This window comes from Salmo salar, chromosome ssa15 (genome assembly GCF_905237065.1).
Source record: "Salmo salar chromosome ssa15, Ssal_v3.1, whole genome shotgun sequence".
Classification (NCBI taxonomy): Eukaryota; Metazoa; Chordata; class Actinopteri; order Salmoniformes; family Salmonidae; genus Salmo; species Salmo salar.
The window spans coordinates 110,039,332-110,063,400 of record NC_059456.1 but is presented as its reverse complement, the minus strand read 5'-3'; the positions used below and the strand labels follow the sequence as shown (position 1 = coordinate 110,063,400).

Here is a 24,069-nt window from a genome sequence, read left to right as displayed (position 1 = left end):
AGAACAAATTGTTATTTACAATGACGGCCTGTGAAGTTTACAAACTATCATTCAGATTCAGTTTCCAAAACCAGAGACAACATCCTGGTACCTTTCCAGACAGGAAAGGTGAAGGAGAACAGACAGAGTGAAACTCTCTCTGTGTTCAGCAGAAGCTTCTGGCGGTTTCTCATGCCAACATGCTGATTATATTTTCTTCCTATGAATTTGTCTCTAGCATTTGAACCGTTTGGGCTATAAGCTGTTATGACCCCATTCCTGAACAGCTAAGACTCTCTGGAACGGGCCTTCTGTCCTCCTCACACGCAAGACGTGTTATAAGGGAGTGTCACAAAAAAAAACGCAACTTGGCCCCTATAAAAATATAGGGTCTCACTTTAAAGAACGTTCAGCTTATAAAGGCTTCATAAGGCCTTCATAATACTTTCATAAGCACTACTTATAAGGGCCAAGTTGGGCTCACGAGTGACGCAGCGGTCTAAGGCACTGCATCTCAGTGCTTGAGGCATCACTACAGACACCCTGGTTCGAATCCAGGCTGTATCACAACCGGCCATGATTGGGAGTCCCATAGGGCGGCCCCAATCGGCCCAGCGTCGTCCGGGTTTGGGTTTGGTCGGGGTAGGCCGTCATTCAAAATAAGAATTTGTTCATAACTGACTTTCCTAGTTAAATAAAGGTTAAATAAATAAATAAAAATGTGACCTAACCCACTATGTAGAATATGATATAAACATGTGCTTTATAAAGGGTGACTGTTGTGGAAAATATTGAATCAAATACTTCTCAGATACTGGAGCTTGTGAATTCAAATAGACTTTATTACAGAGAGTATCAAAGCTAAGCAATTCCATGGAAGAACTGATTCTTCATTCTTAGTGCTTGGCTTTTATACAGTTTTACCCTTACATAACATCACTCCACTTTATGAGTCTTGTTGTCTTACTTAGTTTCCAGTCTCTTATTGGCTCAGACATTGGGGCATTGATTCTATTGGTGGTGTGACATGCACACTCCTACTGGTGCCCCTCACTGATTAGCTAATGTTCCTGTCCAAAAGGTCTTCACAAGTTCAGGCCGATGTTGTCTATGTATGATTAACCCATGTGCGTGTCCAGTAGCCTTCACAAGATCAGATATGGCCCAGACCAGTCATATCTTATTTGTCTGCCTCATCCACACAGATTCTGCTTACGTTCTTTTTTTTAATGTCTAATGGTTAATTCGATGTTGATCCAGCTTGGACACTCACATGGGCTCAGCCTTCGTTCTGCTTACATAAGATATTTAAACTTATATCGGTTATTCTTTCTACTTCAAAGAGAACAGTACTAAGAATCATCAGATGACTAGAAAATCTCAAACATGACATGTTGTGCTGAAGGAAATGTGACATAACCCACTATGTAGAATATGATATAAACGTGTGCTTTATAAAGGGTGACTGTTGTGCTGAAGGATGGCTTACTCTCTGAAGTGATGTTATGTTAGCCACATTACGACTAATCTCGTTCTCAGACACTTCTGCCCAAATACACGGAAGGTCTGGTGAACAAATGCCTCAAACTTGTCCTTCATTAGTTAGGGTTCGGTTTAAAATCACATTTTAAGAAGATAAATTGTGGAAATGGGGCAGGGTTTAGCCATAATTATGACTTTTTGACTGTATTAAGTAGTGATGATGACAAATACTTTACTCAGTAACTTCACTCCTATAGAACGTAATGGTCACTCCCACTAAGACCAACTCTGAATGGTTGATGTCCTAGGCTTACATGTGCTGTGTGTTCAATAGCCGACGACGTATGTTTGTTGTTGAACACTGTTGAACGGTGAAAGCTTAACGAGAGACCTCGGTTTATTGTTTTTGTAAAGCTGACAGTGTTTTTTATTTTAATTTCTCAAATGGAGGTCGCTATTGAACGTTTCCAGTGCTGCAGGAGCTGTGTTTGCTTTGCTTTGTTCCGGGACAATGTGGACCGCGCTGACTTTCAATGTAGCAACTGCTTGCTTGTGGAAGACTACAGGGGCGAAGTGGCTACTCTTAGCAAGCAAGTAGCAAACCTGCACAAGCTACTGGGGAACCCACGCCCACCTACTGTTTATTTTTCTTCCACCCAAGTAGCCGGACTTCGCTCTGGTCTGGTGGAAGTGTCGCTGCCGTGTCGGCTCTCCACAGCCGACTGGCCGGTGCTCAGCAGGGTTCCATCTCCGAAGGGTTCTTCCCCTTCCCTGGAGAACGGAGCTGTTCTCGACCCAACCAACCAGCCATGGAGATACATCATCCGCCGTGGAAGTCGAAGAAAGCATCCTCTGGCAACGGGAGTCTCCTTGGAGATGTTGAGCCCCGATCTGACACAGACCAGAAACAGCTTTGCCGCCCTGGATCCAGATTTTCCAGCGCCGTCTTCCTTGAGGGCTTCCCATTCAAGATCAGATCCGGACGTACCTGTGTCTTCATCCTCTGTTCTGTCTCCCTCTCCGGTGGCTTCTACCTCGGGTTCAGATCCTCTGAGCTCCCACCCTCATCAGACCGTGAGGCTGCCTGAGAGACCGGCCCATTTAACATCACCAGCTGTCATCATAGGCAGCTCTATGGTGAGAAACATCTCGGTCCCCAAGGCAAAAACCCTGTGCTACCCAGGAGCAGGAGTACAGGACATCACAAGGCTGCTTCTGACTGTGCTACCCAGGAGTACAGGACATCACAAGGCTGCTTCCGACTGTTCTACTACAGATGCCGGGAGCTGACACTGTCGTAGTCCATGTGGGGTCAAACGACATCAGGAGCTCGGAACATCTGAAAATGGATTTTACAGAACTGATTTTAGCAGTAAAAGACTCCAAAAAACTGCCAATCATTTCAGGTCCACTACCATCGTTGGGCTGCGTGTGTGAAAGATTCAGCAGACTGCTGGCATTACACATCTGGCTAAAAGACTACTGTAGCTCTGCTGGAGTCACTTTTATAGATTACTTCTGAACATAGAAGATACTCTACTGGAATGACGGAGTCCATCCAAATCCTCTTGGTTCCTGGACTCTGTCCACTCATTTCAAGGCTGAGTTTAAACAATGACTTATCAATGACCCAAGGCTCAGCTAATGTAGAATGGCACCGGAGAGGCTGGCTGACGTTTTACGTGCACCTAACCAACTGTGTTATTTTGTTCTGTTTTTTGCGTTGTTTGTAACTTATTTTTTAACTTATTTTGTACATAATGTTGCTGCTACCATCTCTTATGACTGAAAATAACTTCTGGACATCAGAATAGCGATTACTCACCACGAACTGGTAGAATCTTTTTCTTTTAACGAGTCTGAATAGCCCAATGTGAACGAAATACTGCTTTCCCGGGAACAAATCCCTGTCATTTGTGTGAAGAGAAGACAGAGAAAAAGGGGGCAGAGGTCGGGCTGCCTTCTGAGAATTCGTAGGCGAGCGAGTAAACCCCCACTGCCATCCGTTCTATTGGCAAACATGCAATCATAGGAAAATAAAATTGATGACATGTGAGCAAGATTAACCTCTATGGGACCCCTTCCCGTTCTCATCCCGTTAACGGGATTGATTTTGACAACAGCCAGTGGAAAATCAGAGCGCCAAATTTAAAACAGCTAAAATCTCATAATTCCATTTTCTCAAACAATCAACTATTTTACACCATTTTAAAGATAAACTTCTTGTTAATCTAACCACATTGTCCGATTTCAAAAAGGCTTTACGGCGAAAACATAAAATTCGATTATGTTAGGACATAAACTTCACAAGAAACACCACACAGCCATTTTCCAAGCAACTAGATGCATCACAAAAACCCAAAACACAGCTAATGAAGCACTAACCTTTGACGATCTTCATCAGATGACACTCCTAGGACATTATGTTACACAATACATGTATGTTTTGCTCGATAATGTTCATATTTATATCCAAAAACAGCATTTTACATTGGCGCGTAATGTTGAGAAATGTTTTCCCTCCAAACCTGCCGGAGAATCAGCACAATGAGCACACACAGTACGTAAATTCTCATCGTAAACATTGATCAATATAGAAGTGTTATGCACAGAATTATAGATACACTTCTCCTAAATGTAATCGCTTTGTCCGATTTCAAAAAAGGTTCATGGCGAAAGCACAATTTGCAATAATCTGAGTACAGCCTAGATGACACTAACAACTAGCAAACAGAAACCCGCCATCGTGGAGTCAATAAAACTAAGAAATTACATTATAAATACTCACTTACCTTTGATTATCTTCATCAGAAGGCACTCCCAGGAATCCCAGCTCCACAATAAATGTTCGATAAAGGTCATATTTATGTCCAAATAATCAATTGTGTTAGCGCGTTAGGTTCACTATCCAAATCCACTACGCGCGTGCTTACTTAGCCCAGACGAAAAGTCAAAAAAGTTATACTACAGTTTGTAGAAACATGTCAAACGATGTATAGAATCAATCTTTAGGTTGTTTTTATCATATACCTTGAATAAAATTCCAACCGGACCTATCCGTTCTCTTGAGGAGTGAATATGAACTCAGCTCACTCCCAAGTCTCTGCGCGTGACTGAACCCATGCCTTACAATGGGACACCGACTTCCTTGGGCTGTTATTCCCTTCATATTCACCATAGAATCCTCAAACACCGTTCTAAAGACTGCTGACATCTAGTGGAAGCTTTAGGAAGTGCACAATGAACCCTAAGTCACTGTATACAGTCAAGGCAATCACTTGAAAGGACTACAACCTCAGATTTTCAACTTCCTGCTTGACTTTTTCTCAGGTTTTTGCCTGCCATATGAGTTCTGCTATACTCACAGACACCATTCAAACAGTTTTAGAAACTTCAGAGTGTTTTCTATCCAAATCTACTAATAATATGCATATTCTAGTTTCTGGGACCGAGTAGTAACCTGTTTAAATTGGGTACGTTTTTCATCCGGCCGTGAAAATACTGCCCCCTAGCCCTAAGAGGTTTGAACCTACCAACGGGACATTAAAATCTGTAATATCTTATGTTTCACTGAGTCGTGGCTAAACGACGACATGAACATCATACAGCTGGCGGGTTTGACACTGTATCGGCAGCCTCTGGTAAGACAAGGGGTGACGGTCTATGTATATTTGTAAACAACAGCCGGTGCACGACATTTAAGGAAGTCTCAAGGTTTTTCTCGCCTGAGGTAGAGTATCTCATGATAAGCTGTAGACCACGCTCATCCAGAGGCGGCGCTCCTAGTGGCCGGGGACTTTAATGCAGTGAGACTTAAATCCGTTTTACCTCATTTCCACCAGCATGTTACATGTGCAACCAGAGAGAAAACAACTCTAGACCACCTTTACTCCACAGACAGAGACGCCTACAAAGTTCTCCCTCACCCTCCACTTGGCAAATCTGAACATAATTCTATCCTCCTGATTCCTGCTTACAAGCAGAAATTACAGCAGGAAGCACCAGTGACTCGGTCAACAAGAAAGTGGTCAGATGAAGCAGAAGCTAAGCTACAGGACTTTTTTTCTAGCACAGACTGGAATATGTTCTGGGATTCTTCCGATGGAATTGAGGAGTACACCACATCAGTCACTGGCTTCATCAATAAGTGCATTGTTTTCCGCTAATGGAACATTCGCGCTTATAGCCTACTGCTCTGTGCACGTTACAGCACCTATGGTGTGAATAGCTGCATGTGCGCCCTCCCTCAAATCGTTTGGAGAAAATATCCTTTCTATTTAATTCAGCTTTGTTCAGTTGTATTCTTAATACTATAAAATAATGACACGGAATTCTAATCAAATCTTGTCTGCTAAATGAAATAGTGTAGAACACAGCCATATGGCACAGCCACATCAGGACCTAACATCAGGACAACTCAGAGTATGCTATTCTGTTCTTCTGAAATAGACTACATTTTCTTCATATCATGTTTCTTTAGACCTGTCTAAAATACATAATGGATTTATTGTGAAGGTGTAGGCTATATTACATGGATTTATTGGACTTTTTAAAATGTAGATGTTCACTAGGGTTAGAAGGAAGAAGGAGAGGTCACATTAGGGTTAGGAAGAAGTGAAGGTGAGGTCACTTTAGGGTTAGAAGGAAGAGAAGGAGAGGTCACTTTAGGGTTAGGGTTAGAGGGAAGAGAAGGAGAGGTCACTTTAGGGTTAGAAGGAAGAGAAGGAGAGGTCACTTTAGGGTTAGAGGGAAGTGAAGGAGAGGTCACTTTAGGGTTAGAAGGAAGAGAAGGAGAGGTCACTTTAGGGTTAGAGGGAAGTGAAGGAGAGGTCACTTTAGGGTTAGAGAGAAGAGAAGGAGAGGTCACTTTAGGGTTAGAAGGAAGAGAAGGAGAGGTCACATTAGGGCTAGGGTTAGAGGGACGAGAAGGAGAGGTCACTTTAGGGTTAGAGAGAAGAGAAGGAGAGTTCACTTTAGATGTTGTCAGTGATTCCAAACTAAACCATGTGTCATACACAGGTGTTGTTGGTCCTGGTCCATCCAGGTGTTGTTGGTCCTGGTCTATCCAGGTGTTGTTGGTCCTGGTCTATCCAGGTGCTGTTGGTCCTGGTCCATCAATATGTTGTTGGTCCTGGTCCATTCAGGTGTTATTAGTCCTGGTCTATCCAGGTGTTGTTGGTCCTGGTCCATCCAGGTGTTGTTGGTCCTGGTCTATCCAGGTGTTGTTGGTCCTGGTCTATCCAGGTGTTGTTGGTCCTGGTCCATCAATATGTTGTTGGTCCTGGTCTATCCAGATGTGGTTGGTCCTGGTCTATCCAGGTGTTGTTGGTCCTGGTCTATCCAGATGTTATTGGTTCTGGTCCATTCAGGTGTTATTGGTCCTGGTCCATCAATATGTTGTTGGTCCTGGTCTATCCAGGTGTTGTTGGTCCTGGTCTATCCAGGTGTTGTTGGTCCTGGTCTATCAGAATGTTATTAGTCCTGGTCCATCCAGGTGTTGTTGGTCCTGGTCTATCCAGGTGTTGTTGGTCCTGGTCTATCCAGGTGTTGCTGGTCCTGGTCTATCCATGTGTTGTTGTCCTGGTCCATCCAGGTTTTATTGGTCCTGGTCTATCCAGGTGTTGTTGGTCCTGGTCTATCCAGGTGTTGCTGGTCCTGGTCTATCAATATGTTATTATGTTATTAGTCCTGGTCTATCCAGGTGTTGTTGTCCTGGTCCATCCAGGTTTTGTTGGTCCTGGTCTATCCAGGTGTTGTTGGTCCTGGTCTATCCAGGTGTTGTTGGTCCTGGTCTATCAATATGTTATTAGTTATCAGTGTTGTTGGTCCTGGTCTATCCAGGTGTTGTTGTCCTGGTCCATCCAGGTGTTGTTAGTCCTGGTCTATCCAGGTGTTGTTGGTCCTGGTCTATCCAGGTGTTGTTGGTCCTGGTCTATCCAGGTGTTGTTGGTCCTGGTCTATCCAGGTGTTGTTGGTCCTGGTCTATCCAGGTGTTATTGGTTCTGGTCTATCAATATATATATATTTTTTATAAACTTTTTTTTACCTTTATTTACTAGTCAAGTCAGTTAAGAACAAATACTTATTCTCAATGACGGCCTAGGACCAGTTTGTTAACTGCCTTGTTCAGGGGCAGAACGACATATTTGTACCTTGTCAGCTCGGGGATTCGATCTTGCAACCTTTCGGTTACTAGTCCAACGCTCTAACCACTAGGCTACCTGCCATCATCATCATCAACATCACTATAATGTTGTTTTCTGGAGACAGGAAGTGGCCCCGCTAATAACTGTTTGTGACATCATAGCATTCTTTATTATGGTCAAATCAAACGGGGCTGTCATTTGGTTCTTTCTGTCTATATTACTCTCTTTCTCTCTCAATTAAAGGGGCTTTATTGGCATGGGAAACATATGTTAACATTGCCAAAGCAAGTGGAGTCTCTCTCTCTCTCTCTTCCACTCTCTCTCCCCCTTTCTCCTCTCTTTCTCTCCCTCTTTCTCTCCCTAGCCGGTTTTATAAATTTGATAGAAGAAGAGATAAGAGGGCTCATCTCTTCTTCTATCAAATTTATAAAACCGTTTTTACATCAGCCGATGTCAAAAAGTGCAATACAGAAACCCAGCCTAAAAACCCAATCGCCAAGCAATGCAGATGTAGAAGTGCGGTGGCTAGGAAAAACTCCCTAGGAAGGCAGGAACCTAGGAAGAAACCTAGAGAGGAACCAGGCTCTGAGGGGTGGCCAGTCCTCTTCTGGCTGTGCCGGGTGGAGATTATAACAGTGCATGACCAAGATGTTCAAATGTTCATAGATGACCAGCAGGGTCAAATAATAATAACCACAGTGGTTGTAGAGGGTGCAACAGGTAAGCACCTCAGAAGTAAATGTCAGTTGGCTTTTCATAGCCGATCATTCAGAGTTAGAGACAGCAGGTGCGGTAGAGAGAGAGAGTCGAAAACAGCAGGTCCGGGACAAGGTAGCACGTCCGGTGAACAGGTCAGGGTTCCATAGCCGCAGGCAGAACAGTTGAAACTGGAGCAGCAGAACGACCAGGTGGACTGGGGACTGCAAGGAGTCATCAGGCCAGGTAGTTCTGAGGCATGGTCCTAGGGCTCAGGTCCTCCGAGAGAAGAGAGAAAGAGAGAGAAAGAGTGGGAGCATACTTAAATTCACACAGGACACCGGATAAGACAGGAGAAATACTCCAGATATAACAGACTGACCCTAGCCCACCGACACACAAACTATTGCAGCATAAATACTGGAGGCTGAGACAGGAGGGGTCAGGAGACACTGTGGCCCCGTCCGACGATACCCCCGGACAGGGCCAACCAGCCAGGATATAACCTCACCCACTTTGCCAAAGCACAGCCCCCACACCACTAGAGGGATATATTCAACCACCAACTTACCATCCTGAGGCAAGGCCGAGTATAGCCCACAAAGAACTCCTCCACAACACAAACCCGAGGGGGGGCGCCAACCCGGACAGGAAGATCACGTCAGTGTCTCAACCCACTCAAGTGACGCACCCCTCATAGGGACGGCATGAAAGAGCACCAGTAAGCCAGTGACTCAGCCCCCGTAATAGGGTTAGAGGCAGAGAATCCCAGTGGAGAGAGGGGAACCAGCCAGGCAGAGACAGCAAGGGCGGTTTGTCGCTCCAGTGCCTTTCCATGCCAGACTACACTCAATCATAGGACCTACTGAAGAGATGAGTCTTCATTACAGACTCAAGTCTGCGTCTCTCACATGGATAAGTAGACCATTCCATAAAAATGGAGCTCTATAGGAGAAAACCCTGCCTCCAGCTGTTTGCTTAGAAATTCTAGGAACAATTAGGAGGCCCGCGTCTTGTGACCGTAGTGTATGTGTAGGTATGTACGGCAAGACCAAATCGTAAAGATAGGTAGGCGCAAGCCCATGTAATGCTTTGTAGGTTAACAGTAAAACCTTGAAATCAGTTAACATGAAGCCAGTGTAGGGAGGCTAACACTGGAGTAATATGATCAAATTTTGGGGTTCTAGTCAGGATTCTAGCAGCCGTGTTTAGCACTAACTGAAGTTTATGTAGTGCTTTATCCGGGTAGCCGGAAAGTAGAGCATTGCAGGAGTCCAACCTAGAAGTAACAAAAGCATGGATGAATTTTTCCGCATAATTTTTGGACAGAAAGTTTCTGATTTTTGCAATGTTATGTAGATGGAAAAAAGCTGTCCTTGAAACAGTCTTGATATGTTCTTCAAAAGAGAGATCAGGGTCCAGAGTAACGCCGAGGTCCTTCACAGTTTCATTTGAGACGACTGTACAGCCATCAAGATTAATTGTCAGATCCAACAGAAGATATCTTTGTTTCTTGGGACCTCGAACTAGCATCTCTGTTTTGTAATAGGTTAAAAGTAGAACATTTGCTGCCATCCGCTTCCTTATGTCTGAATCACAGGCTTCTAGGGAGGGCAATTTTGGGGCTTCCTCTATCTCTCCTCTCTTTCTCTCCTCCCCTTTCTATCCCCATCTCTCTCCCCCTCTCTCCTTCTCTCTCTCCCCCTTTCTCTACCTCTCTCTCTCCAGCTTTCTCCCCCCTCTCTCCCTCTTTCTCTCTCTTTCTCTCCCTATCTCGCTCCCCTTTTCTCTGCCCCTTTTCTCTCCCTCTTTCTCTCCCCATCTCTCTCCTTCTCTCTCTCCCCCCTCTCTCCTACGTGTGTGTGCGTTTGTGCATGTGTGCGCACATGCGTGTGCATTTGTCTGTGTGTGTGTGTGTGTGTGTGTGTGCGCTCGTTACACGTGTGTGCGAGCGTGCATGTGTGTGCGTTCGTAACGCATGTGTGTGAGCGTGCATGTGTGTGTGTGTGTTCATTAGCAGCAGTAGGAGGGGATTACAGCAGCAGCTCTCTCTGAGGTCTAATCTCTACAGAACCTGCTAATCTAATGACCCTGACATAAACAACACACACAAATGCACACGCACACTGATTAAAGTATTTTTAGCCAGATCCTAATTGATATGTCAAATTTTATGTTCCTTTTGATGGCATAGAAGACCCTTCTTGCCTTGTCTCTCAGATCGTTCACAGCTTTGTGGAAGTTACCTGTGGCGCTGATGTTTAGGCCGAGGTATGTATAGTTTTTTGTGTGCTCTAGGGCAACGGTGTCTAGATGGAATTTGTATTCGTGGTCCTGGCAACTGGACCTTTTTTGGAACACCATTATTTTTGTCTTACTGAGATTTACTGTCAGGGCCCAGGTCTGACAGAATCTGTGCAGAAGACCTAGGTGCTGCTGTAAGCCCTCCTTGGTTGGTGACAGAAGAACCAGATCATCAGCAAACAGTAGACATTTGACTTCTAGTAAGTGAAGCCGGGTGCTGCAGAGTTCTAGTGCCCTCGCCAATTCATTGATATATATGTTGAAGAGGGTGGGGCTTAAGCTGCATCCCTGTCTCACCCCACGGCCCTGTGGAAAGAAATGTGTGTTTTTTTTAACCAATTTTAACCACGCACTTGTTGTTTGTGTACATGGATTTTATAATGACGTATGTTTTTCCCCAACACCACTTTCCATCAATTTGTATAGTAGACCTCAAGTCAAAGGCTTTTTTTAAATCAACAAAGCATGAGAAGACTTTGCCTTTGTTTTGGTTTGTTTGTCAATTAGGGTGTGCAGGGTGAATATGAGGTCTGTCGTACGATAATTTGGTATAAAGCCAATTGGACATTTGCTCAGTACATTGTTTTCCCATATATATAAAACGTTCTGTTGTTTCTGTTATATATATATATATATAACAATATATTGGATGAAAGAATTTTGTAAAATCATTTAAATAGAAAAATTCAAAGTTTTGAATCCGGTGTCGTTTTGTGTGTCAATTCATAAACCATGAAAATCTCTTCCCAACTATTTAGCAATTTATATGGCACAGCTGTCAATTTTTTGGTCCTTAAATGAAACTGGTGTATATTTTTATTTATCACAACACACCTGTTAAAACCTCATACATCTAGACGTTCCGCTAGCGGAACACCTGCTCCAATATCCAATGATGGGCGTGGCGCGAAATACAAATTCCTCTAAAATCCGAAAACTTCAATTTTTCAAACATATGACTATTTTACAGCATTTTAAAGACAAGACTCTCGTTAATCTAACCACACTGTCCGATTTCAAAAAGGCTTTACAGCGAAAGCAAAACATTAGATTATGTCAGCAGAGTACCCAGCCAGAAATAATCAGACACCCATTTTTCAAGCTAGCATATAATGTCACAAAAAACAAAACCACAGCTAAATGCAGCACTAACCTTTGATGATCTTCATCAGATGACAACCCTAGGACATTATGTTATACAATGCATGCATGTTTTGTTCAATGAAGTTCATATTTATATCAAAAACCAGCTTTTTTACATTAGCATGTGACGTTCAGAACTAGCATACCCCCCGCAAACATCCGGTAAATTTACTAAGTTACTCACGATAAACGTTCACAAAAAACATAACAATTATTTTAAGAATTATAGATACAGAACTCCTCTATGCACTCGATATGTCCGATTTTAAAATAGCTTTTCGGTGAAAGCACATTTTGCAATATTCTCAGTAGATAGCCCAGCCATCACGGCTAGCCATTTAGACACCGACCAAGTTTAGCCCTGACCAAACTCCGATTTACTATTACAAAAGTTTGATTACCTTTGTTGTCTTTGTCAGAATGCACTCCCAGGACTGCTACTTCAATAACAAATGTTGGTTTGGTCCAAAATAATCCATCGTTATATCCAAATAGCGGCGTTTTGTTCGTGCGTTCTAGACACTATCCGAAGTGTAAATAAGGGTTACGAGCATGGCGCAATTCGTGACAAAAGATTTCTAAATATTCCATTACCGTACTTCGAAGCATGTCAACCGCTGTTTAAAATCAATTTTTATGCCATTTTTCTCGTAAAAAAGCGATAATATTCCGACTGGGAATCTCCGTTTAGGTAAACAGAGGAAAGAAAACAAAGCATTCGGTCGACGCGGGCACGAGGCTGAGTCTCACAGTACTGTAACCAGCCACTACCCAAACGCGCTACTTTGTTTCAACCAGAGCCTGCAAAGCCACGATTCAGCTTTTTGCCGCCTTCTGAGAGACCATGTGAGCCGTAGGAAGTGTCACGTAACAGCAGAGATCCTTTGTAATGGATAGAGATGGCAAAGAAGGCCAAGAAATGGTCAGACAGGGTACTTCCTGTACAGAATCTGCTCAGGTTTTGGCCTGCCAAATGAGTTCTGTTATACTCACAGACACCATTCAAACAGTTTTAGAAACTTTGGAGTGTTTTCTGTCCAAAGCTAATAATTATATGCATATTCTAGTTTCTAGGCAGGAGTACTAATCAGATTAAATCGGGTATGTTTTTTATCCGCTGTGAAAATACTGCCCCCTATCCAGAACAGGTTAAATGAAACTGCTGTATATTTTTATTTATCACAATTTTCTTTAACCAATTTTGGTCTTTAATGCAGGGCCGACAGACAAGTTCCTTACTTTTTCCCCTTCTACTTGCCTCTTCCATGTTTGTGGTAATGCTGCAATTAGTTGGTTGTAATTTTGGGTAGAGCAGACATTTCCATATGTCTGTGTTAGCTCCCTGTGTGACAACTTCACCAATTTACTAAATTACTCACGATTAACGTTCACAAAATACATAACAATTATTTTAAGAATTATAGATACAGAACTCCTTTATGCAATTGCGGTGTCAGATTTTAAAATTGCTTTTCGGCGAAAGCACATTTTGCAATATTCTGAGTAGATAGCCCGGCCATCATGGCTAGCTATTTTGACACCCACCAAGTTTGGCCCTCACCAAACTCCCAGGACTTCTACTTCAACAACAAAAACATTTTTGGTTCGAAATTATCCATAGTTATATTGAAATAGCTCCGTTTTGTTCGTGCGTTCAGGTCAGTATCTGAAGGGTGACGCACGGGCACATTTCGTGACAAAACATTTCAAAATATTCCATTACCGTACTTCGAAGCATGTCAAACGCTGTTTAAAATCAATTTTTATGCGATTTTTCTCGTAAAATAGCGATAATATTCCAACCGGGCGATGTTGTATTCGTTCAAAGAGAGAAAGAAAGAAATGGAGTCCTCTCGTGCATGCGCGCTCCAGTGTCATTGTTCCCTGCCTACCACTCACAAACACTCCTGCTGTTTTTTGCCCAGAGACTGCAGAGCTCTCATTCCACTTTCTGGCGCCTGCTTAGAGCCAATGGAAGCCTTAGAAAATGTCACGTTACAGCAGAGATGCTGTATTTCTGATAGAGATGCCCTAGAAGGACAACACATTGTCAGACAGGGCACTTCCTGCATGGAATCTTCTCAGGTTTTGGCCTGCCATATGAGTTCTATTATACTCACAGACACCATTCAAACAGTTTTAGAAACTTTAGAATGTTTTCTATCCAAATCTACTAATTATATGCATATTCCCGTTTCTGGGTAAGAGTAGTAACCAGTTTAAATCGGGTACATTTTTTATCCGGCCGTGAAAATACTGCCCTCTAGTCCCAACAGGTTAAATGAAAACATGAATCATTGGCTTACAATGACACCTTTGTTTTTAAGCCACGGATTTCTAATCCCTTAATGTTATTGTTGGATCTAATTTTAACAGCTAACATTTCGATGGCAATAATAAATAGATATGCTGATAGTGGACAGACTTGTTTTACTCCTCTTGATAGTTTAAAATGCAGAGTATTTTCCCAAGGTTGCTGTTGACGCATATCCCACGGTAGTTGTTGGGGGTCAAATTTGTCTCCACTTTTGTGGATTGGGGTGATGAGTCCTTGGTTCTAAATAATGGGGAAGAGGCCAGAGCTGAGGATGATGTTAACGAGTTTAAGTATAGCCCATTGGATTTTGTTGTCTGTATATTTTATAATTTCATTTAGGATACCGTCAACACCACAGGCCTTTTTGGGTTGGAGGGTTTGTATTTTGTCCTGTAGTTCATTCAAGGTAATTGGAGAATCCAGTGGGTTCTGGTCGTCTTTAATAGTTGATTCTTAGATTTGTATTTGATCATGTTTATGTTTTTGCTGTTTGTTCTTTGTTATAGGGCCAAAAAGATTGGAGAAGGGGTTTATCTATACATCTCCGTTTGGATAGATAACTCTTCGTGTTGTTGTTTGTTTAGTGTTTTCCAATTTTCCCAGAAGTGGTTAATTAAATTCTATCGATTTTTAAATTACATTCAGCTGATTTCTGACATGCTGTTCCTTCTTTTTCCATAGTGTATTTCTGTATTATTTTAGTGATTCACCATAGTGAAGGCGTAGATTCAGTTGCTGTCTCTGTGTCTTGTCTGGTGTCTCTCTCCACCAGGGGCGAAAATCTGATATCAACTTTGGAGGGGACAGTTACATGAAATTTTCTCAAGAACAATTCCTGAGGGGGACACCAAAAGTAGTGCTGTAACACATAGCCTACATTGTAATATGGTAAATGTATATTGAGGAACCAAAGAAATAAGGTGTTTGCCGTACTCCTAACTACCGGTACCCAAAACTACACAACTAATCACAACAGCAATACCATTGCCTTTAACAAATCTTAGTTCAGTCACCAGTTTAAGTTGAGAGTGGGGGTATCCAGGGCATTTTCCAATTATGTTCCTATTTTACAAGTAAAAAAAATGGAGAACCTTTCATAATGTTGCCAAACAAAGACTCAACAAACTTACCTGAGACTCCCTGTCTCTGCCAGTCTGTCCCTGCATATCTGTCCCCAACTCTGCTGTCTGTGTGCCATCTGTTGCCTGCTCTGCCTAATGACATCATTGTGAAACATTTCCATTAGAACTTCATTTCTTTCTTATGAACATTTTATCAACTAGTCTTTGAGATATTAGGCTACTAGGGTTCTTACTTTGCGTTTTGGTGCACTGAAAAATACTCTGATGTCCGTCTTTTATTTTTCTGCCATTTTTCTACCTGGCTGGCTGGCTGGCTACACACACAGTGTGTAGGTTATTTACAGTAGGAGATGGGCTTCTATCATCTTCAATCATTCTATTTGGGCTTAGATCTAAAAGGTAGCTAGCAAATGTGAAACGGATTAAAATGACAAGAGTTGACAGCTGTATGAGTTCACCATTTACACAACATATGCTGCAACCTTTTGTAATTTTAATAGTTTGTTTCATATTGGCTGGCTTCCAACAATAGCTGAATTTGCAAATCTAGCGAGCACCAATTCAGTTTCAGTGGTGTTTGCTATAATCTTTGCTACCCAGGTTAAATAAAGGTGAAATAAAATAAATAAATAAAAGTTCACTTGCGACAATTTAGCTTTTGCAACGAGACCATTAAATATATTTAAGACAATGGTAGAAGAGAGTGTAGTTCTGTTCAGTTTGGATTTCAGTTTATCGCTAACCTTATCACAGGGACTTTGAAGCACTAACTTACATCATCTGCATGCTGATTCCATCTTTGACGACGCCACATAAATGGAATAGGTACTAGCTAGCTTAATAGTTAATATTTGCGTGCTAGCTCTGCATATTCAGCTAGTGTGTGTGCGCGATTGACTGGATGAACCTTCCGTCAGTTACGTAGCAAGCTAAGGAACTGGCAGTGGATCAAACCATTGTGAGGCAAAGGGTGGGGGGGTTGCAATCTTTTGAAACTTAAAAACGCGTGTCTATAATCAGCACAATTGCTTTCATTGCGTATTATTAATTTTATTTAAATTACATAGTTATGTTTCAGTGATATATTGGGGGGGACAAATCATATTTTTCCCAGGATGGGGGGGTCGTGTCCCCCCGTCCCCCCCGGGATTTCCGCCCCTGCTCTCCACCGTCTCCTATTCTTCTGTTGCTGTCTCTGTGTCTTGTCTGGTGTTTCTTTCCATAATATCCGCCACTAATCTCCTTGTCCCAGAATCACCCAGAATGCACCGCGGATACCTATAGACATAGATTAGGAATCACTGGCCACTTCTAGAAATGGATCACCAGCCACTTTAATAATGTTTCCGTATCTAGCAGTACTCAGCTCATATGTATAAACTGCACTCCACGGTATTCTACTGTATCTTAGTCACGTTTACCTCTCTGGGATAGGCGTCCCGCTAGCGGGACATCTTCTGTTGAAACTGGAGGGCGCGCAATTCAAATAAATAATCATACAAATTATGGATATTAAACATTTAGGTACATACAAGTATCTTGTATCGGTTGAAAGCTTAAATTCTTGTTAATCTAACTGCATTCTCCGATTTACATTAGCGGTTACAGCGAACACATGTCATGCAATTGTTTTGAGGAACTGCACCCCACATCAAAATATTTTTCCACCGGCACAGGTTTCATAAATTCACAAATAGTGATTAAATATTCACTTACTTTTTGAATATATTCCTCTGATTTGTCATCCAAAGGGTCCCAGCTATAACATGTAGTGACGTTTTCTAAGATAAAATCCTTCTTTATGTCCCATTTATGGTGCCATCGCTTAGAGTAATGCACTCGTTCAACAGGCAGAGAACGGAATCCGAAAATCTACCGCTAAACTTTGTTAAAAAACAAGTCAAAATACATTTCTATTGACTCCTCAGATACCCTAAAATGTGATCAAACTATAATATTTCATACGGAAAGAAGTATGTTCAATAGGAAACCGATATTAGCAGGTGCGTCTTGTCTTCATCGCGAGCTCAAACACGAATTTCCAAGACTGTGTCCTTGTACTAAAACTCTATTGTTATTTACTGCTGCACTTTAATTATTTCTTTTTCTTATCTCTTACTTTATTTTTTATGGTGACGGTTAAAGTTGGGTTTTGGGTAGGGACGTCAAAAGGACCCCGGATAGCATTGACTAAGATCGGAACATCCATATTTGCTCTGTGCTATACTGCAGATTCTGACTGAGTGACAGGTGTTTTCCTGAATGATCAAATTGACATCAAAACCGTGCTGTAGGGTGGGGTGAAAGGGATGTGAGCGGTCCACTGCGTTTTAAAGTCATATCAGGCACCGCGTCCCTCCAGGGCTTCTTGCAGTGACTGCTACTGCCTTGCCCAGGGCTTCTGACAGTGACTGCTACTGCTTACTCTTGCTACTACCTATCACAGTATGTTTTATTGTTTATTTTGTTATTAAAATCTATTACTCTATGAGAGAGAGAGAGAGAGAGAGAGAGAGAGAGAGAGAGATAAAGAGTGGAGAGAGAGGGAAGGAAGGGAGACCAAAAGAGGACATTGTGTGACAGATAGAGATGTAGACAAAAGAGAGAGTTGTGGAGACTGAGAAAGAGAGGAGATGCAGGGAGTGGCTCCAGCCAGAGAGGGAGAGAAACAGAGGTAGAGGTGTGGAGGGAGAGGGGGATGGGAGAGGGGGAGTGGGGGATGGGAGGAAATAAATATTACAGCATGCGGCTGGCTGGAGTCAGGGTGTTGCCATGGTGACGGAGGCTGGAGTCAGGGTGTTGCCATGGTGACGGAGGAATGAGGGAGAGAGGCTATACCTCAGATTTATATTTTCACAGACTCAGTGGATAATGTGATATGGATCAAATCTCTTGATATAAAGACATTTCTCTGTCAGGATGGAGTGACGGGAGGAAAAGAGAGAGAGAGAGAAAGGAGAGCACGAGGAATCTGATAGGCCACCTGGGAGTGGCGTAACAGAGAGTTGTGGCTTGGCAAGAGGAGGAGGAAGAGAGAGGGAGGAGAGAGAGAAGAAAGAGAAGAGAGAAAGAGAGAGAGTAGTAAATATGAAGTATAAATAATGAATTTAGGTAAATTTAGGTCAGATGGTGGACTGGAAGAGACTGGGAGAGGCAGGCTGGGAGATGGTGGGCTGGAAGAGACTGGCTGGGAGATGGTGGGCTGGAAGAGACTGGGAGAGGCAGGCTGGGAGATGGTGGGCTGGAAGAGACTGGGAGAGGCAGGCTGGGAGATGGTGGGCTGGAAGAGACTGGGAGAGGCAGGCTGGGAGATGGTGGGCTGGAAGAGACTGGGAGAGGGAGGCTGGGAGATGGTGGGCTGGAAGAGACTGGGAGAGGCAGGCTGGGAGATGGTGGGCTGGAAGAGACTGGGAGAGGCTGGCTGGGAGATGGTGGGCTGGAAGAGACTGGCTGGGAGATGGTGGGCTGGAAGAGACTGGGAGAGGCATGCTGGGAGATGGTGGGCTGGAAGAGACTGGGAGAGGCATGCTGGGAGATGGTGGGCTGGAAGAGACTGGGAGAGGCATGCTGGGAGATGGTGGGCTGGAAGAGACTGGCTGGGAGATGGTGGGCTGGAAGAGACTGGGAGAGGCATGCTGGGAGATGGTGGGCTGGAAGAGACTGGGAGAGGCATGCTGGGAGATGGTGGGCTGGAAGAGACTGGCTGGGAGATGGTGGGCTGGAAGAGACTGGGAGAGGCATGCTGGGAGATGGTGGGCTGGAAGAGACTGGGAGAGGCATGCTGGGAGATGGTGGGCTGGAAGAGACTGGCTGGGAGATGGTGGGCTGGAAGAGACTGGAAGAGACTGGCTGGGAGATGATGGGCTGGAAGAGACTGGGAGAGGCAGGCTGGGAGATGGTGGGCTGGAAGAGACTGGGAGAGGCATGCTGGGAGATGGTGGGCTGGAAGAGACTGGCTGGGAGATGGTGGGCTGGAAGAGACTGGGAGAGGCATGCTGGGAGATGGTGGGCTGGAAGAGACTGGAAGAGACTGGCTGGGAGATGATGGGCTGGAAGAGACTGGGAGAGGCAGGCTGGGAGATGGTGGGCTGGAAGAGACTGGGAGAGGCAGGCTGGGAGATGGTGGGCTGGAAGAGACTGGGAGAGGCAGGCTGGGAGATGGTGGGCTGGAAGAGACTGGGAGAGGCATGCTGGGAGATGGTGGGCTGGAAGAGACTGGGAGAGGCAGGCTGGGAGATGGTGGGCTGGAAGAGACTGGGAGAGGCAGGCTGGGAGATGGTGGGCTGGAAGAGACTGGGAGAGGCATGCTGGGAGATGGTGGGCTGGAAGAGACTGGCTGGGAAATGGTGGACTCTCTCTCCTTCTTCTCTTATCTCTTTGTGAGAGGGTTAGCACTCTCTTCCCCTCCATCCCTCCTCCCTAATCCCTTTATCCACATTTCCTTCTCTTATCTATCCAATCAGTTAATTTCTCGCTCTGTCACACTCTATCTGTCCCTCTCATGTCTCTGATGCTGTCTGGCCCCAAAATAGTATAACATGCCATACTCTTTTTGACCGGTGCAATCTGATATCATAGGAAAACATCATCTTGGCACATTTTTCCAAAACGTTAAAATGTACATTTACATTTTACATTTAAGTCATTTAGCAGACGCTCTTATCCAAAATGTCACAGTAGCTGACATTTTTCTCAATACATTGCAGTTAATGGGAAAAGATGAGAGTCACAGGGTTGATGTTTTCTCCTTTATCTCATGCATTGTTCAGTTAAATATAAGGGTCTTTCTTGGCATAGGAAACATATGTTTACATTGCCAAAGAAAGTGACATAGATAATAAACAAATGTGAAATAAACAATAAAAAATGAACAGTAAACATTACACTCACAGAAGTTTGAAAATAAAAAAGATTTCAAATGTCATTATGTCTATGTACAGTTTTGTAATGATGTACAAATAGTTAAAGTACCAAATGGAAAATAAACATAAATATGGGTTGTATTTACAATGGTGTTTGTTCTTCACTGGTTGCCCTTTTCTTGTGGCAACAGGTCACACATCTTGCTGCTGTGATGTCACACTGTGGTATTTCACCCAGTAGATATGGGAGTTCATCACAATTGATTTGTTTTCTAATTCTTTGTGTATCTGTGTAATCTGAGGGAAATATGTGTCTCTAATATGGTCATACATTTGGCAGGAGGTTTATGAAGTGCAGCTCAGTTTCCACCTCATTTTGTGGGCAGTGTGCACATTTGGCAGCCTCTCTCAATAAAAAGGCTATGCTCACTGAGTCTGTACAAAGTCAAAGATTTTCTTAATTGTGGGTCAGTCACAGTGGTCAGGTATTTTACTCTCTGTCTCTCTCTCACTCTCTACCTACTTTCTCTCTTCTCCATCCTCTCTCTCTACCTCCTCTCTCTCCACCCTCATTTTCTCTCTCTACCTCCTCTTTCCCCTCTCTCTCTCTCTCTACCTCCTCTCTCCCCCCTTGTTCTCTCTCACTCTTTACCTCCTCTCTCCCCTCTCTCTCTCTCTACCTCCTCTCTTCCCCTTGTTCTCTCTCTACCTCCTCTCTCCCCTCTCTGTCTCTACCAGCCCCACATATACATGTACATTACCAATAAAACCCACTATGATAAAACCCACTATAATAAAACACAGTATAATAAAACCCACTATAATAAAACCAAATAGCTCTTCATATACATTACAAATAAAACCCACTATAATAAAACCCACTATGATAAAACCCACTATGATAAAACCCACTATGATAAAACCCACTATAATAAAACCCACTATAATAAAACCAAATAGCTCTTCATATACATTACAAATAAAACCCACTATAATAAAACCCACTATAACAAAACCCACTATAATAAAACCCACTATAATAAAACCCACTATAATAAAACACACTATAATAAAACCCACTATGATAAAACCCACTATGATAAAACCCACTATAATAAAACCAAATAGCTCTTCATATACATTACAAATAAAACCCACTATAATAAAACCCACTATAATAAAACCCACTATGATAAAACCCACTATAATAAAACCCACTATAATAAAACCCACTATAATAAAACCAAATAGCTCTTCATATACATTACAAATAAAACCCACTATAATAAAACCCACTATAATAAAACCCACTATGATAAAACCCACTATAATAAAACCCACTATAATAAAACCCACTATAATAAAACCAAATAGCTCTTCATATACATTACAAATAAAACCCACTATAATAAAACCCACTATAATAAAACCAAATAGCTCTTTATATACATTACAAATAAAACCCACTATAATAAAACCCACTATAATAAAACCAAATAGCTCTTCATATACATTACAAATAAAACCCACTATAATAAAACCCACTATAATAAAACCCACTATAATAAAACCAAATAGCTCTTCATATACATTACAAATAAAACCCACTATAATAAAACCCACTATAATAAAACCAAATAGCTCTTCATATACATTACAAATAAAACCCACTATAATAAAACCCACTATAATAAAACCCACTATGATAAAACCCACTATAATAAAACCCACTATAATAAAACCAAATAGCTCTTCATATACATTACAAATAAAACCCACTATAATAAAACCCACTATAATAAAACCAAATAGCTCTTCATATACATTACAAATAAAACCCACTATAATAAAACCCACTATAATAAAACCCACTATAATAAAACCCACTATAATAAAACCCACTATAATAAAACCCACTATAATAAAACACACTATAATAAAACACACTATAATAAAACCCACTATAATAAAACCCACTATAATAAAACCCACTATAATAAAACCAAATAGCTCTTCATATACATTACAAATAAAACCCACTATAATAAAACCCACTATAATAAAACCCACTATAATAAAACCCACTATAATAAAACCCACTATAATAAAACCAAATAGCTCTTCATATACATTACAAATAAAACCCACTATAATAAAACCCACTATAATAAAACCCACTATAATAAAACCCACTATAATAAAACCAAATAGCTCTTCATATACATTACAAATAAAACCCACTATAATAAAACCCACTATAATAAAACCAAATAGCTCTTCATATACATTACAAATAAAACCCACTATAATAAAACCCACTATAATAAAACCCACTATAATAAAACCCACTATAATAAAACCCACTATGATAAAACCCACTATGATAAAACCCACTATAATAAAACCAAATAGCTCTTCATATACATTACAAATAAAACCCACTATAATAAAACCCACTATAATAAAACCCACTATGATAAAACCCACTATAATAAAACCCACTATAATAAAACCCACTATAATAAAACCAAATAGCTCTTCATATACATTACAAATAAAACACACTATAATAAAACCCACTATAATAAAACCCACTATGCTAAAACCCACTATAATAAAACCCACTATAATAAAACCCACTATAATAAAACCAAATAGCTCTTCATATACATTACAAATAAAACCCACTATAATAAAACCCACTATAATAAAACCAAATAGCTCTTCATATACATTACAAATAAAACCCACTATAATAAAACCCACTATAATAAAACCCACTATAATAAAACCCACTATAATAAAACCAAATAGCTCTTCATATACATTACAAATAAAACCCACTATAATAAAACACAAAAAAATTAAAAGCTATCGCATTCTGTAACAGTCTCCAATCTACATTTAAAATACCCCAAATTCACCAGCATATATAATTGCAAGGAATTGTGTGTATTGTTTCACACATAAGGGGCAAACAAAGTAAATGCAGATTTTCCCAATTCTGAGGAGACCAAAGGGATGCACAGCGTTATCCATCCCTGAGAACGCGTTTGGTCATTTGTTCGTCTACATTATATCATTGAAGTAATGTACAGAGGAAGTTTCTGCAGATTGCTTTGTAAATAACTAAAAGAGAGTACAGCTCTCTTCTTACAGCCAGAGAGGTCCATCCCTCATGTTTGGAAAGAATACAGCGATGAGTCGTTAAACCATCAGCGGTGATAAAATGTATTGCTGAGTGGAATACTGAGAAGTTAACAGCGATGAGTCGTTAAACCATCAGCGGTGATAAAATGTATTGCTGAATGGAATACTGAGAAGTTAACAGCGATGAGTCTTAAAACCATCAGCGGTGATAAAATGTATTGCTGAGTGGAATACTGAGAAGTTAACAGCGATGAGTCGTTAAACCATCAGCGGTGATAAAATGTATTGCTGAATGGAATACTGAGAAGTTAACAGCGATGAGTCGTTAAACCATCAGCGGTGATAAAACATATTGCTGAATGGAATACTGAGAAGTTAACAGCGATGAGTCGTTAAACCATCAGCGGTGATAAAATGTATTGCTGAATGGAATACTGAGAAGTTAACAGCGATGAGTCTTAAAACCATCAGCGGTGATAAAACATATTGCTGAGTGGAATACTGAGAAGTCTTTCTTCTATTTTCAGAACTGAGGCAGGATTCATTTCAATTTTTTTTTTTTTTAAACAATCATAAATCTCTTTTTCTTTGTTAAACTGCCAATGTATGTTTCAAAAGACAACTTGTCATCTATCAGATACCCAAGTACTTATAGTGAGGAACTTGCTTTTCCCATTGACTGCAATGTATTGAGATAAATGTGCCAGGAAGATGTTTTCAGGCTGCTATTGGGATGAGACTTGACAGAGTAGACAGAGATCCATGGGTGTCCATGAATTGATGTATATTCATGTTTATGCGAAGCCTCGTGGTTATGTGCACGTGTCCCTGTGTTAGCCTCCCTCCTTTTCTTACTCAGTCGTGCAGCTGGAAGTCATGCATATTTAAATAGCAGGAAGCACTGGACA

At 41.8% G+C, this 24,069-nt stretch overlaps 1 protein-coding gene across 3 annotated transcripts in view; it reads left to right on the top strand.

The window, feature by feature from the left end:
* Positions 1–24,069, top strand: part of LOC106572978 (neural cell adhesion molecule L1.1) — a 129,005-nt gene that overhangs the window by 922 nt on the left and 104,014 nt on the right. The gene's annotated exons all lie outside the window — the stretch shown is intronic.